The sequence below is a fragment of the Nelumbo nucifera genome, chromosome 6 (assembly GCF_055504915.1).
Source record: "Nelumbo nucifera cultivar China Antique chromosome 6, China Antique-T2T, whole genome shotgun sequence".
Lineage (NCBI taxonomy): Eukaryota > Viridiplantae > Streptophyta > Magnoliopsida > Proteales > Nelumbonaceae > Nelumbo > Nelumbo nucifera.
The window spans coordinates 59269532-59285483 of NC_142654.1; positions in this window are offsets into that span (position 1 = coordinate 59269532).

A 15952-nucleotide genomic window follows, 5' to 3' on the forward strand; every position below is an offset into this window, starting at 1 on the left:
CCCCCTCTGAGGTGGGTAAGTTTTTCCCATGTAAGTGGGCTTTAAACTTACCCAGGGGGAACTTTATTTTCTGTGGGACCCACACGTTTTTGAAAAATAACATGAGAAAGCTGGTCAATGGGGAAGTTGACCAACTTTCCCACCTCAACTTAGCGGTAAACAAACGGGGCCTATAATTAACATTAATTATCTTCAATTATATTTTAAATTCAAATGTTATCAACAGTCCAACTATAAGTTTTTAATTATCAATGAGTTAGAATTTAAAAAATAATTAAAAAATAGAAAAAATAATTATTATTCTGAATAAATTATATTTTTCCTATTTAAAACTATATTATTTAAAATAAATTCTACTTAAACTGTAATGATATTTAAATTAACATTAATTACATTTTAAACTATAATTAACAGTAATTATATTTTCAATTTAAATATTATTAATGCTTCAACTATAAGGTTTAATTATCAAGCAATTTAAAAACAAACTATAAAATGACAAAGTAACTATTATTTTGAATGACTAATAATTTATACTTAAAATTTAAAATAAATTATATTTAAATTAATAGTAGATATATTTAAACCATAATTATATTAAAATTAACACTTATTGTATTTAAACTATAATTATATTTAAATTAATAGTAATTATATTATTAACTATAATTAACATGTTTTTCTCAAAATTATTTATATTATGACAATTCTGAATAATTACAATAATTAACTAATTGCTTTCTCATGTAATTATTCAAAAATTTTGTTCAATTATTAATACTAAGTATTTATTGAAAAATGAAAATAATACAAATTATTGTAATCATTTTCATTTATCAGTAATTATTAAAAATTATTAATTAATATTAAATTATTCAACAATAACTCCCATTAATTAGTTAATCTGAAATTAAATTAAATTTGAATAAATTAAAGAATTCACAAATTAATTGAGTTTTAAAAGAAAATTATCATTTAGTTATTCAAAATATTCTTCAATATCAAAAAATTATTGTGTTTAGTAGTATTTATTTAATTATTTCTTATAATTAAATAAGTAACAATAAAATAAACATCAATTATTGGTGAAATTTCCTAAATTAGTGGATGGGAAAGTGAGTTTCCTAACAAAAGGGAGTGGGTGTGTGTACATGTATATATATTAGTAAAAGTGTATGTACGTTGCACGTGGCAATATCAAATGATGATAATGATAATAGCTAGTCAGCAACCATATGATCTTATTGGTTGAACCATAAACCTATTTAATTAGGAAAATAGATTATGATTAAGATATTAATTCATTTTTTTCTTTATATTTTTCTATTTACTAACAACAATTCTTATTTTTCAAACATATTTTTGTTTAATATGAAGAATATATAATATTAATGCATGTTTAAATTTTTCCATAAAATTTATAAAAAATTATATATTTTTATTTTTATTATTTAATTTATGAGATAATGAAAATTAAGTTTTTACCAAGAGGAAATGCAATTCCAATATATTGTTTGAATATTGGTTTTTAATATTGTGGTCAAATCAATTATTTATATATATAGTATATATATTATTTATATATAATATATATGATATTAATTATTTATTTATAAATATGTTATTTACATTGCATTTTTGTAAACTTTTTATATGATGGAAATAGTTGAAAAAAATACTTATATTTTTTTGTTTTTTATTTCAACTGTTATATTTTTTTTCTTTTAATAATTTATTACTTTTCTAAAAAATTAAATTGGACCGTAGCAAATTTGAATATTTGACATCTTGATCAGATTCGGATTTGAATCAATATTTATGAGATCCGATCGAATCTTTGGGTTAGATCAAATTTGAATATATACCCTAATGCAAATCTAATATGATCTATTTGCATCCCTACCAAACCAGTTGCCTATGATGACCTAGCTAATTAACCTATTGAACCATTTGACATAGTTAGTCAGGTCATGTGTTAGACATTAATGCTCTTTATTTTTTATCCTAATTTTTATCCCATTTCTATCATTAATGAAAATAATTCTCATTAATCACACTTTTTATATGATGAATATATAATATTATAGAATGTACCCAAAATTATCGACAAATTTCTAGATTTTCTAGAATTTTATCTATTTTATTATTTAATAATAACATCCATTCGACATGGATAGTTTAACCACTAACCCACCACTTGGATGGAAAATCATGTATTCCATTTTCATCATCGATAAAAGCAATTCTTATTTTCACGTTTATATTTTTTTAATATGGTTAATATATAACAATAGAATTGTATCAAAATGCTTTATACAAAGCTTATAGCTTTCTTTGAGTTTATATATATATATGTATGTATGTATGTATGTATGTATGTATGTATGTATGTATGTATGTATGTATGTATGTATGTATGTATGTATATATGTATGTATGTATATGTGTGTGTGTGTGTGTGTGCATGTATGTATTTAATATTCGCTACTTAGTTATGACATCATAGATTGATCCATTTGACCCGGAACGTTAAATCATTAACCTACCTACCATCTAGATATGGAAATGGTTTCATTTTCAAATTGGTTTTAAAAATTTCATTTCATTTGTATCATTGATAAAGTAATTATTATTTATCATACTTATTTTTGTTTATATTATTAGTATATAATATTATAGATGTGCCCAAAATTGTTTCATATTTTTTTGTACTATTCTATTTTAAAAAAATATTTTTAATTATACATCATGAGTTAACCTATTGACCTGTAAGGTTGAACCATTAACCCACCCCCTAGATAGGAAGATGGTTTAATTTCCCATCGGTTTTAAGTTGTACATTTGATGTCCATCATTAATAAAATTATGCCTATTCTATCATAGTTATTTTTTAATATGACATATGTAATAATAGAAATGTGTCCAACTTTATTTCAAAATTTCCTTTTTTCTATATTTTTTATATTTCTAAATTTGTATTATTTATTTATGGCATCATTAAATTATCAATTTGACCCAAATGGTTGAAGTACTTACCCACGACTTAGATGAAAAGTATGATTTCATTTCTAGGTTTATTTTCAAAATCTAAATTTTCATTCTATTAATAATTATTGTGTATGGATTTATTAGTGGAATTTAATGATAATAAACAAAGTATCTTTTAAATTTCTAAATTTGTATTATTTATTTATGGCATCATGCAATTATCCGTTTGACCTAAATGGCTGAAGTACTTACACACCACCTAGATGAAAAATATGATTTCATTTCTATGTTTATTTTAAAAATATAAAATTTCATTCTATTAATAATTATTGTGTTTGAATTTATTAGTGGAATTTAATGATGATGAAAAAAGTATAAATGTTGGATTCGATGAGAGTGAATGTGCTTTATCTAATGACTTAAATGTGAGACTAAATGAGAGGTAATTGAATATATTTAGTGTTATTCTTTTAATTACATTTTCTGTCCTTTCAATGGAGAAAAGTATAAATGAAGGGTATTTCAGTAAAGAAAATTTTCAGAAGCCAATACCTCCTCATTCGCACTTTTATAAGTAGTATATATATATATATATATATATATATATATATATATATATATATATATATATATATATATATTGTAATTTGAGCCCAAGAAAATGGTTTTTTTTTGGAAAAAATAGAGGAGAAAGGAACTTGATGCATAGATATCGAAAAGTTACCCAAAATAAAAAAGATCACCTTAATCGAACATCAGAGTGCAAAGTTATGGTCTCTCAAAGTTTGCATAAACGGTTAGTGTGCAACCAGTGACCTAGTCACTAGGTTGAACGGACAACGGTTCAACCATTGACCATGTCAGATGGTTTTTGACCAACTCAATGGTTTTTAACCATCTACCAGGTTTTACTAAAATCAGACCTGGAATCTTGATTGGTGATGGTTCGAGTGGTTCAACCGGCTGGGTCAACGACAAGTTGAAAACACTGATTTAACATGGCCAATTTTGTTTTAATATATTATAATAGATTATTGTTGATGACTAGAAACTATTAATAATTTAAATGTTATTTTCCATTAATTATTCATGTGTAAATTATTATCACAAATTATCAGTAATTCCCTAAATTTATTAGAGTTTACTAAATATACCAAAATTTACTAGACATTTCCAAAACTTAGATAAAATTAGTAGAACTTAGTTGTAATAAACAAAAATTACTAAAAAAATACAAGAAATGACCAAATTGTATTAGAAATTAGTAGAAATTAGATGTAGCTAATAGAAATTCTATGTAAATTACCATGAGATATCAAAAAATTAAAAAATTATCAAAAATTACTAGAAATTATCTTTAATTACCAGAAGTTAATTGTAAATTATCAAAAACTACTAGAAATTAAAAATACCAAAATTAACTAGATTTCACCATAATTAACCATGAATTGCCAAAATTTACCAGAAACTATCTACAATTATAAGTAATTAAGTAATAGTAAATAATCAAAATATACCAAAAGTTTCCATATTTAGCAATGCTTTTTGTAGTAATTATAATTTCCAGTAGCTTTTGAATTGATTTGAACTAATTCTAATTCAATTTTGATTAACAAAGTCCTTGCATGGCATGGGGTCCCACTAGAAAAGTGATTAGACCTTGTTAATTAAATTTCTATATTAATTTAGTGTACAATATTTAATAAGTTAATTAACTTAAAACTAATTAATTATGTTAATTTAGATAATATATTAATCTCTACCCAGTTATTAAAGTGATTAAGTATCTTAGTCATTGATCTGTTAGCTTTATATTTTTATTAATTATAACTATAGGGATAGCAATTTTCACTACAAAATTGGGGCTCTGCCCCGCTCTACCCTAAGTGGGGTAAGTTTTCCCTGATCTTAAATGGGGATGGGGCAAGGACGGGAAAAATATGTTTGCCCCAATTATGGGATGGGGGTGGGTAGGGGTGATCATTTCAGCCCGGCTTAGCCTGCATAAGCCCGACTCGGAAATTCTGGGCTTGGCCTGGGTTTTGTGTTCAGGCTCGGCCTGAGCCAAGGTCCGCATCAGGCCCGCAAATTTTTGGGTCGGGCTTGGGTTAAATACTTCAAGTCTGGCCTGACCCACATATATTTAAACTTACACATTTTGTGTATAATGTATACATGTAATTTTACATTATTTTACATATTTTATATATAAATATTATGACATGACATGTATAATTTATATTATATGTAATATTTTATATTATATAATGTATAAAATAAGTTTATATGCATGTTATGCCATTTAATATAAAATATTATAGATATATAATGTTTTATATATGAGTGGCGGTGGCTCAGAATCAGGCCCGACCCGATCCCACCCCTGATCACCCCTAGGAGTGGGGATAGAGTTTGCATATAATTCCTAGATTTAGTAAGATATCCCTAGATTTAGTACCAATTTTTAAAATATCTCTAAGTTCTCCTCAAATTCTTATAATCCTAGGATAACATAATTCCATTTACAAAATACTCCAAATTGTCATAATCCAATCCTAAAATACCCCTAAATTCCAATAATCCCATTTGTAAAATAACCATAAATTAGATTATTTTTAGGTGGTTGCCTCAGGGCAAGAAAAAATTGAGTATTCCCCGTCCTTAATGGGGAGTGGGTGCCTTGCCTTGAACCTTCCCAACACTTGGGAAAATGTGGGAAAAATTTGAGGATTCCTGTCCCTAACGGGGAGTGGGTGCCTTAACTTGAACTCGCCCAACACAATAAGATATCCCTAGATTTAGTATCAATTTTTAAAATATCTCTAAGTTCTCCTCAAATTCTTATAATCCTAGGATAACATAATTCCATTTACAAAATACTCCAAATTGTCATAATCCAATCCTAAAATACCCCTAAATTCCAATAATCCCATTTGTAAAATAACCATAAATTAGATTATTTTTAGGTAGTTGCCTCAGGGCAAGAAAAATTCGAGTATTCCCCGTCCTTAATGGGGAGTGGGTGCCTTGCCTTGAACCTTCCCAACACTTGGGAAAATGTGGGAAAATTTTGAGGATTCCTGTCCCTAATGGGGAGTGGGTGCCTTAACTTGAACTCGCCCAACACAAGGGATGGGGTGGGGAAAATTCGAGGATTCCCTGTCCCTGATGGGGATTGGGTGCCTTGCCTTGAACCCACCCGACATTGGGGACGGGGTAGGGAAATTTCAAGGATTCCCCTCCTTGACGGGGAGTGGGTGCCTTGCCTTGAACCTGCCCGACAGTGGGGATAGGGCGGGGAAAATTCGAGGATTTCCCATCCTTGATGTGGAGTGGGTGCCTTGCCCTCAACTTGCCCAACACCGAGAAGAAGCTAGGAGAATTCAAGGATTCCCCATCCCTAACAGGGAGTGGGTGCCTTGACCTTGAACCTACCTAACACTTAAGACGGGGTGGGATAGAGTTTCTTGACTATAGGGCGTGGATAGGGAGGGGGTGCCCCGCCCCATTGTCATTCCTATATAATTGTTAATTATTAGTGAAATTAATAAAAATATTAGCTTTTATAATTATTTTTATTTATTTAAAGACAATCAAAATTTCATTTAAAAATAATGAAAATAATAACAATTATTAAAATTACTACTAATGATTTATAAAACTATATTTATTCATATTAAATTAACAATAATTATTTTTTGTAAATCAACATTAAATAAAACATGCAATTATTAATAACTTTGAACATTTTTAGTTAATTAACAACAAAATTTGATCATTAGTTTGTCAATTAATAAATACTAAATGAAATTATTCAATCTTTTAGATTTTCCCGTGCATCGCACGGGTCCTCACTAGTATATATACTAAAGTAGAAACATGCCATGTCTTGGCTTGAGCTTTCTCCTTTATCCCAACTGAGAACTCTCGGCCCCTCTTCAGTTTAGCATTCCTTGCTCCCTCATGAAGCCACCTCATCACTAGGGATGAAAACGGATCGGATCAGATTTGAATCAGGGTATTTTCGAATCTGATATGACACTATTCATGTCGGATCCGATCCGAAGATTCGATCGGATCTGATAGGACTCGATATGAATTCGAATCCTATCAGATCTTCGGATCTTAATTGATCCAACTTATTTTCTTCAAAAATTAATGAATTATTAAAATAAAAAATAATATATACCAATTTAAATAAAAATACAAGTCTTTTTTTTAATTATTTTCATCATATATATACATGTTTTTTATAAAAAATAAATAATATAACTAATTTATGAAAATACAATATAAATATATTTATAAGTGTATAACACATCGGATCGGATAAGGGGTGATTCGGATCCGATCCGATTTCTGATAGGATTATTGGATCCGATCCGATCCAAAGATCCGACAAGGGGTGATCCGAATTCGGTAGAATAGGATCAGATCTCAGATCGTATTTGATCATGATCTGATCCATTTGCACCCCTACTTATCACTCCCATCTCCCTCTCATTTTGACATCTCAGCATGATTGGCCCATCACTCTTTTCTCTATGTTTATCCCTTTGGATATCCCTTCCTAAAACTATTCCTAAAATATCTGTTTACCAAAATCTAATCTAATCTAGCCAAGTGGCACCACTATCCCCCATTTTCTCTTAAATTATCTATAATTCCTATTTATCTCCTAAATTATCTATAATTCCTAATTATCTCCTAAATTATCTCTAATTTAGTAGAGAGTTTCTCTCCTAAATTATCTCTAATTCTTATTTATCCTACCCCATTTTTCATCTACTTTTTCCTTCCTTTCCCTACTTTTTCCTTCAAACCAAACATAGGTTTAATGAAGCTGAAACGTGGGCTGCCCTTCAAACTCACCATGTTGCAACAAAGTTTTATTTTTTGAAAATCATCATTGGAGGGGATTCAAGTGTCATCATCAACGGTTTTCGTGGCAGAGAAAGACCCTCCGTGGAATATCAAAACTCTCCTTTTAGACTCGAGTTTAGTAGGAGTACAAATACAAATATGTAGAGTGCAAAGCCTTATATTTTGCATTATTTTGTATGTATTTGTATTTTACATATTTGCATTTATACTCTTTCCAAACTGAACGAGTGTTATGAAGAGTGCAAGCATTATATGCTTATAGATTCTTACAACCATGCCCTTATTGAAGCAAATTTTGCTACGGATTGTTTATCTAACCTAAGTCATGAAATAGATGTTTTAGAGTACTTTTTTTCTATTATGCTCAGTTTGGAAAGAGTTCAAATGCAAATATGTACAGTGCAAATACATATAAAATAATACAAAATATAAGGTTTTGCACTTTACATATTTGCATTTGTATTCCTTCCAAACTGAACCTTATATGAGCTTGTAAGCTTGTGTCTATCTGTTTGAATATGATGCGTGGGGTCATGCTACCCCCACGATATAGCTTCTTTGTTTTTTCTTCTTTTTTTTTTTCAAAAGAGAGACTTCATTACTTGGATAACCATTGATGATATTCACAATACCTTGAGATTCAGGCAAAAGAATAGCAAAATTGATCTTTAGTGAGCAATCTTTTTCAAGGCAGAATTGATCTTTACTGCCCATCATTCGACTTGATTTCTTGATGAAGCTTTGATCCTTCGACTTACTGTTAATACCAGAGATTGATATTCCAACTGCATACCGAGTTACTGGATCATATGAGCCATCAACATAATGTAGATTCCAGTGTTTTGTTGGGAGTCTCCCGGTGCAGTGGCTGATTCAGGACCTTTGATCAGTGGGGGCACACCTGTGGACTTACCTGTGAGGCCTTTCAAAACCATGAAAAAAGACCTCATTAAAAAAAGTTGACCCTTAGTATTTTATTTGAGTGGGGGTAATTGTAAAAATAAAATAAATAAATAAATTTCTTCGTATACATATAAAGCAGTTTTAAATTTTAGTGGGGACAGTTAAAGTAAAGAGAAGAATGGTCTTTAAAGAATGGGTCGAATTTTACTATAATGAACAATTGTGCATGGCTGAATATATATACAAAATAATAAAGAATAAATTAGAAACAATTAAAAAAATAGAAACAGAGAAAATAAGGAAAGGAGCTCCAGTAGGAAACTTGCTAAGATGAGAGTTTCCTTTTTGCATTGATTGATCTCTCTTTGGTAAGAGTCCTTTGTATAGTAGCTGGTTCTTCTTTGGCAGGAAGACTAGAGCTTTCTTTGGTAGGAGATCTAGGGTTCTCTTTGGTAAGAGTTCTAGAGCTCTTTTTAGGAGGAAGACTAGAGCTCTCGTTGGTAAGAGGGGAAGTAGACCTAGGGTTGGTCAACTCCTCAATACGCCCCCTCAAGCGAATGTGAGCGGGAAGCACTTGAACCTTGAACCAATGCCACTCAAATCAATGAGAAGAGAGAGGCTTAGTGAAAATATCAGCAAGTTGATCCGGTGTGGGAGGGAACCGCATGATCAGAGACTTCTTAACGATTATATCTCGAAGAAAATGAAAATTGACCTCAATATGTTTAGCATGGGCACGGAAAATTGGATGAGCTGCAAGATAGCGGCCCCAATATTATCACAGTAGAGAACTAGTGGAGACTAAATTTTGACCCCCAAATTGGAGAAAATATAATTTAGCCACAAGAGTTTGGTGGTGGCATTAGCTAGAGCTCGAAATTCAGCCTCAGTACTAGAACGAGCAATAGTTGGTTATTTCTTAGCACTTCATGAGATCAAATGAGAACCAAGGAAGATGCCATATCCGCCAGTTGAGCGTCTATCATCAGGGAAACCGGCCCAGTCAGCACCAGAGTAAGCAGTCAATGTTTCCGATGTGTAAGCCAAGAAAAATAAACCAGCATCAATGGGACCTTTCAAATATCGTAGATTACATTTAACTGCACTCTAGTGCTCAGTTGTAGGAGCATGCAAAAACTGTCAGACTTTATTAACTGCAAAGGCAGCATTCGACCGAGTAAGAGTGGTGTACTGAAGTGCACCCACGATGCTTTGGTATTGAGTGGGATCAGAGAGTAACTCGCCATCAAACCAAGAGAGACGAGAAGAGGTGGCCAACAGACTGGAAACCGGTTTGGCTATAGCAAGATTAGTTTTCAGCAAGAGATCCAATATGTACTTGCACTAAGAGAGGAACAACCCCGAGGCACCACGGTGAGATTCAACACCAAGAAAATAATGCAAAGATCCCAAATCTTTCAAAAGTTTGAAACAAACTACTAATAAGTTGAGAAACATGCAAAGAAGAAGAACCAATAATAATAATATCATCAACGTAAACAATAATATATATGATGATTTGATCCTGACTGTAGATAAACAAGGAAGGATCACATTGAGAGCTATGAAAGCCAAGATCGTATAGTTTATTACTTAAATGAGAAAACCAAGCACGGGGAGCCTGTTTGAGACCATAGAAGGCTTTATGAAGTTTGTAGACGTGATCAGGATAGTTACTATCCTCAAACCCTTTAGACTGACGCATATAGATAGTTTCAGTAATAAACCCGTTAAGCAAAGCATTATGTATGTCTAATTGGCGAATGTCCCATCCACGGGAAACCGCTAGTGACAAAACAGTGCGCACGGTTGCCAGTTTTACCACAGGGCTGAAAGTCTCAATGAAGTCAACTCCCAGAACTTGAGTGAAACCTTGAGCGACAAGACGGGCCTTGTAACATTTAATCGAGCCATCAGGGTGCCATTTGATTTTGAAGATCCACTTGGATCCAACTACGTTCATAGAGGAATCATAGGGAACCAATTCCCAAGTGTGGTTCTGAAGTAATGCATGGAATTTGACAGCCATAGAAAAACGCAAATGAAGGGATTTAGCAACCTGTCCGTAGGAAGATGGTTCCTCTTCATGAGTAGTAACAATGAAGGAGAGCAAGAGGAAGAGGATGGCGAGTGGCTGACAAAGCATGAGCCGATCTGGATGCCATTAACCTTGTTGTCATAGTATGAGTGCGAACAGGGGTGACACAAATTCCTAAATAGGTCTGGTGCACCAAACTGGTAAGAGATCATCAGTAAAGGAAGCTTCCTGTTCCAATTTAGAGGAAGAAGTAGCATATTCCTCATTAGTAGCAAATAGAAAAGGCAAGGAAGGAGGAGATACCTCAGGAGTAGAAGCAGTAGGAGTTGGACACGTGTTAGCATTAATGATACCCAGAGAAGGGAGAGTAACACCAAAAGGAGTAGTAGGGTTGAGAGATGAAAATGACGCTACAAGTCCAGGAAAGGAATGTTCATCAAAAACAACATGGCGAGCAATGATTTCCTTGCTGGTAGCAGGATTGTAACAACGATACCCTTTGTGACTGTTGTTGTAGCCAATAAAGATACAAGGAGTAGCATTGGCCCAGCATTGGCCGAAGTAGAGGAAAACCTTTGTAGCCAAATACTTTCAACATAGAACAATCAGGAGGTTTGCCAAATAACTTCTCATAAGGAGAGATATTACCAAGACCTGGAGTAGGCAATCGATTGATAAGGAAGACTGCAGTTTCAGTAGCATTGGCCTAGAAGGACTGAGGGAGAGAAGAGGACGCCAGTAGAGATAGGATGGAGTCAATGATGTGTTGGTGTTTGCATTCAGCACTGCCATTCTATTCATGCGTGTGGGGACAGGAAAGAGAGTGAAATTCACCACCCCAATCACTCTAAAACATCTTGATTTTTGTAGAGAAAAGATTCTCAACATGATTCTTGAATTTAAGAAACATATTAAACACATCCGATTTTTTCTCAAGAGGAAAAATCCATGACAATTTTCAATATGCATCCATAAAAAAAACATAATACCGAAATCCTTTATTGGATAAAATTGGGGCAAGTCCCCATACATCAGAAAATACTAATTCAAGAGGGGAAGAAAAAGATGTATTTGAAGACGGTAAGCTTAAACGGTGGGCTTTGCCCATCTAACAAGCTTCACACACAAAAGGATGACTAAAAGAACCAAAATAAGGCAAACCAAATTTAGAAATAATGCTTTTCACAATTCTTAAGGAGGCATGACCAAGTCGTTGATGCTATTTTGCCAAGGAGGTTTTCTCTCCAACACAAGCTTCCAAATTTTCTGCCCTTTGCTGAACCACTCCAGGAAACTAATAGAGTCCATGTCTACCATGTCCTCTGAGTAAAATTCTCCCCGTATGGTCCTTTAAGAGAAAGAAATCCAAATGAAATTCAAAAATCAGATTATTATCCTTGGTAAATTTACTTACAGAGAGCAAATTTTGGTAAGTGAGGGAACATGAAAAATATTCTTCAAGATAAACTGATTATCATTGCAAACTAACGAAGTCGACCCTATATTATTTATAGTCAAACCTGTGCCATTACCAATCTTGACTTGATTGGAACCTTGGTATTCGGATCAAACTTGTAAGTTGTCAACATCCGGTGTCATATGATGGGTGGCGCGAGTGTCTAGATACCAAATTAAATCAAATCTAGATCCAACCGTAGATCCATTGTGAGGTACACCACTGTGGAAGATTGTAGGATCTGCTGGATGCGAACTGCTTTCTCCTTGATATGATAGATCAAACCGTTTGTAACACTTCTGTGCACCATGGCCTGGTTTGTTACACAGTTGACAGACAATGGTATTTCCTTTGTCGCGAACTTGCCCATGGCCTAAGGGCTGACCTCCACGCCCCCTGCCTCTACCACGATTGTTGTCACCCTTGTTTTGATTATATGAGTTCTAAGGAGTCTGAAAATTGTTAGTAGCATTTTTATTATTCATGGCAACATTTTCATTAGGATTTTCACTAGAAAAATTATGTTGCAAAAGCTAGGATTCATGGCTCAAAAGTAATCCAAGGACATCACTAATATTGAGTTTAACTACATTAGCTCAATTTGTGATGGCTGTAATAAGAGATTCATACTCACTTCCCAAACCAAATAAGACGTATAGAACCAAATCTTCTTTTGCTACTGGTTCTGAAACTGCAAAATGATTATGTGCAATGATTTTGGCCTTCTGGACATAATCACTGATGGAGAGATTTCTTTTCTTCAGATTTTGAAGTTGGCGCCTCAATTGTAGCACCCTGGATCAAGAATGAGAGGAGAACGATCTTTTTAGAGCACTCCAAACTTCAGTAGTAATGAAAAGACCAACAACGTGCACCAAGACTCCTTCAATTAGAGAGGCAACGAGCCAGCTAAGGACAAGCTGATCTAACTGCACCCAGGTAGAGAAGTCTGGATTTAGAATTTGCCTACTGTTGTCATTGGGATCTGATATTTCTTCTGGGGGAGGCTTGGCCAATCCATCAATCAGTCCCATGAGTTCGTGAGCTCGAAGTATTAGAAGCAACTGAGCTTTCCAGAGAAGAAATTATCCCCATTAAGTTTGATGGTAAGATAATGAGAGATGTTGGGAATCGAACTGATGCTCATGGGTACAGAAGCAGTTTGGGAGAGGGTTGAGCTCGAGCACATTGCTTCAGAAGCAAGAGAGGTATTGTAGGCCATAGGCTCTGATACCAATTAAGTTAAAGTAAAGAGAAGAATGGTCTTCAAAGAATGGGTTAAATTTCACTATATTGAATAACTGTACATAGCTGAATATATATACAAAATAATAAAGAATAAATTAGAAACAATTACTAGAAACAGAGAAAATAAGGAAATGAGCTCCAATAGGAAACTTGCTAAGATGAGAGTTTCCTTTTTGCATTGATTGATCTCTCTTTGGTAAGAGTTCTTTGTATAGTAGCTGGTTCTTCTTTGGCAGGAAGACAGAGCCTTCTTTGGTAGGAGATCTAGGGCTCTCTTTGGTAAGAGTTCTAGAGCTATTTTTAGTAGGAAGGCTAGAGCTCTATTTGGTAAGAGGGAAAGTAGACCTAGGGTTGGTCAACTCCTCAATAGGAACAATTGCACATACAGGATTCTACGCCATTGTCCCAGTGCCCTGTCTGAATTCAGATTTGGTCCTCACAAAATCATTGCCATATCCTTCTCCAACCATGTATTGGGAACATCTCTGTTACTTATATGTTTTAATCATGGAGAGATATTCCCAATGCACGATTGCAAGTGAGTGTGAGGACGGCTTTGTGAAGAACAAATTTGATTTCCTATCTATTACTTGTAGGGATTTTCATGGGTCTATACGGGAATCAGCTTTCTCCATTAGTTGTACTCTCCCATCCTATCCAAAAAAACATCAAAATTTTAGTACAGATTTTTTCCCTTTTTTTCATGCCCTAAGGCACTCGGGATTTCCTACTCACTCTTTCTACCCACTATCTACCCACTGTGAATTGGAGCCACACATCTCTATTATGAATTGAGGGATGTGTGGCTGCAATTCATGGTGGGTAGAGAGTGGGTAAGAAAAGAGAGTAGGAAATCTGGGCTATACATTAGAAAATTAAAGGGAATGCAAAAAAGGCACTCCTATAGAATTTGTGAGTGTGATGTAGTCCAACACCTTCGATCGAATGGTGATAGAATTCAAGTTTTAAAAACCAACCCAGAAACGAAACCATTTTGGCCACCAATTTTCAAATCAGTGGTTCAACCATCCGGGTCAAACGGTTTAAATATTCTAATTGGTGATATGTCATCTTACCCATTAGATTGGAATATTTGGGTAAGATGCATATAAATACAAGAGAAAAAAGGTTTGACTATTTGAGAATGAGAGAGATATGAGAAGCTGTTGATGGCTGTGAGAGTTTAGAAGAGAGAGAAAAGAGAGAGAGAGAGAGAGAGAGAAGAACAAGAAGAACAAGAACAAGAAAAAGAAGAAGAAGGAAGAGGGGGAGGAGGAGGTCACTTGCAGGCTCAACGGGGGCAACGACGACGACTTACAACGGCAATAGTGATGGCAACGATGACGAAAGTAGATATGAGATTTCTCTCAGTCTCAAATCTCTCTCTCTCTCTCTCTCTCTCTCAGATATGACATAAAGACTCTATCCTGCTCTCCCAGATCTCTAAGATCTCTCTCACTGTCTCAGACATCCCTCAACTGATCTCTCTCTCTCTCCCCAGTATATCTCAAATCTAAGAGATCTTCTTTTCTTTTCATTCTTGCCCTAACTTAATAAACCACAAACTGCTCTCCGGGTCGAACGGTCAAACCATCTGGGTCAATGGTTTGTTGACTAATTCAACAGTTTTGATCAAAGACTGGGTTTAGGGTAAAATGGAACTGATTGCCTGAATGGTTTCCAATCTGAATGATCCAATCGTCTGGGTCAATGACGGTTCAAAAACATTGATAGAATTGATTTCGCCTTGGTATCATGCTGCTTGATTACCTTTCTAGTGAGTGTTTTGAGTGTTTTGATATATGATTGTAGCGCTCATTTCTTCCTTGATCTTTATGCAATCGCCCTTAATGATATGGCATTTCCATGCATCCTTACAGGTTTCATTCAGCATATATCTCTATCTTTATCTTGGAATCTCATTCAATTATGATGTTTGAAGCACCTAGATCTAGCTTCTAATCAGGCCCTCATTATTCATTACCGCTACTAATATTAATATCGAGTTTTTTACCTATTGGACTTGCCACCCATTTGATCGTTTCTCTTTCAAAATTCTTGCAATACATCCACACCCCAACTTTTCTAGAGGCATCAAAATTGATTTTGATTTCCATTTGACACGGGGTCTATTTTGAAGTCGGATTCAATCAGTGCAAGGCCCATTTGAACAGCCTTTATAGCCTTGCATTGAGAATATCTCCCCATGAAATAAAGTACAGAAGTATGGAGGCGTTCTCAATGCAAGGATGTAAAGGCTATTTGAAGGTGTTCGAACCGGTCTTGCACTGACTAAAGCCGATCTCATCCATTTCACCTATGACTTGCTTTCAGTCTTTGTGTTAAGGCTGCAACTTGGGTCGAGTTGGGTTAGGTTAGGTCGGGTTGATGCTCAAGTTAGGGTTAGGGTTGAAATTTATGAAGCTGACTTTAGT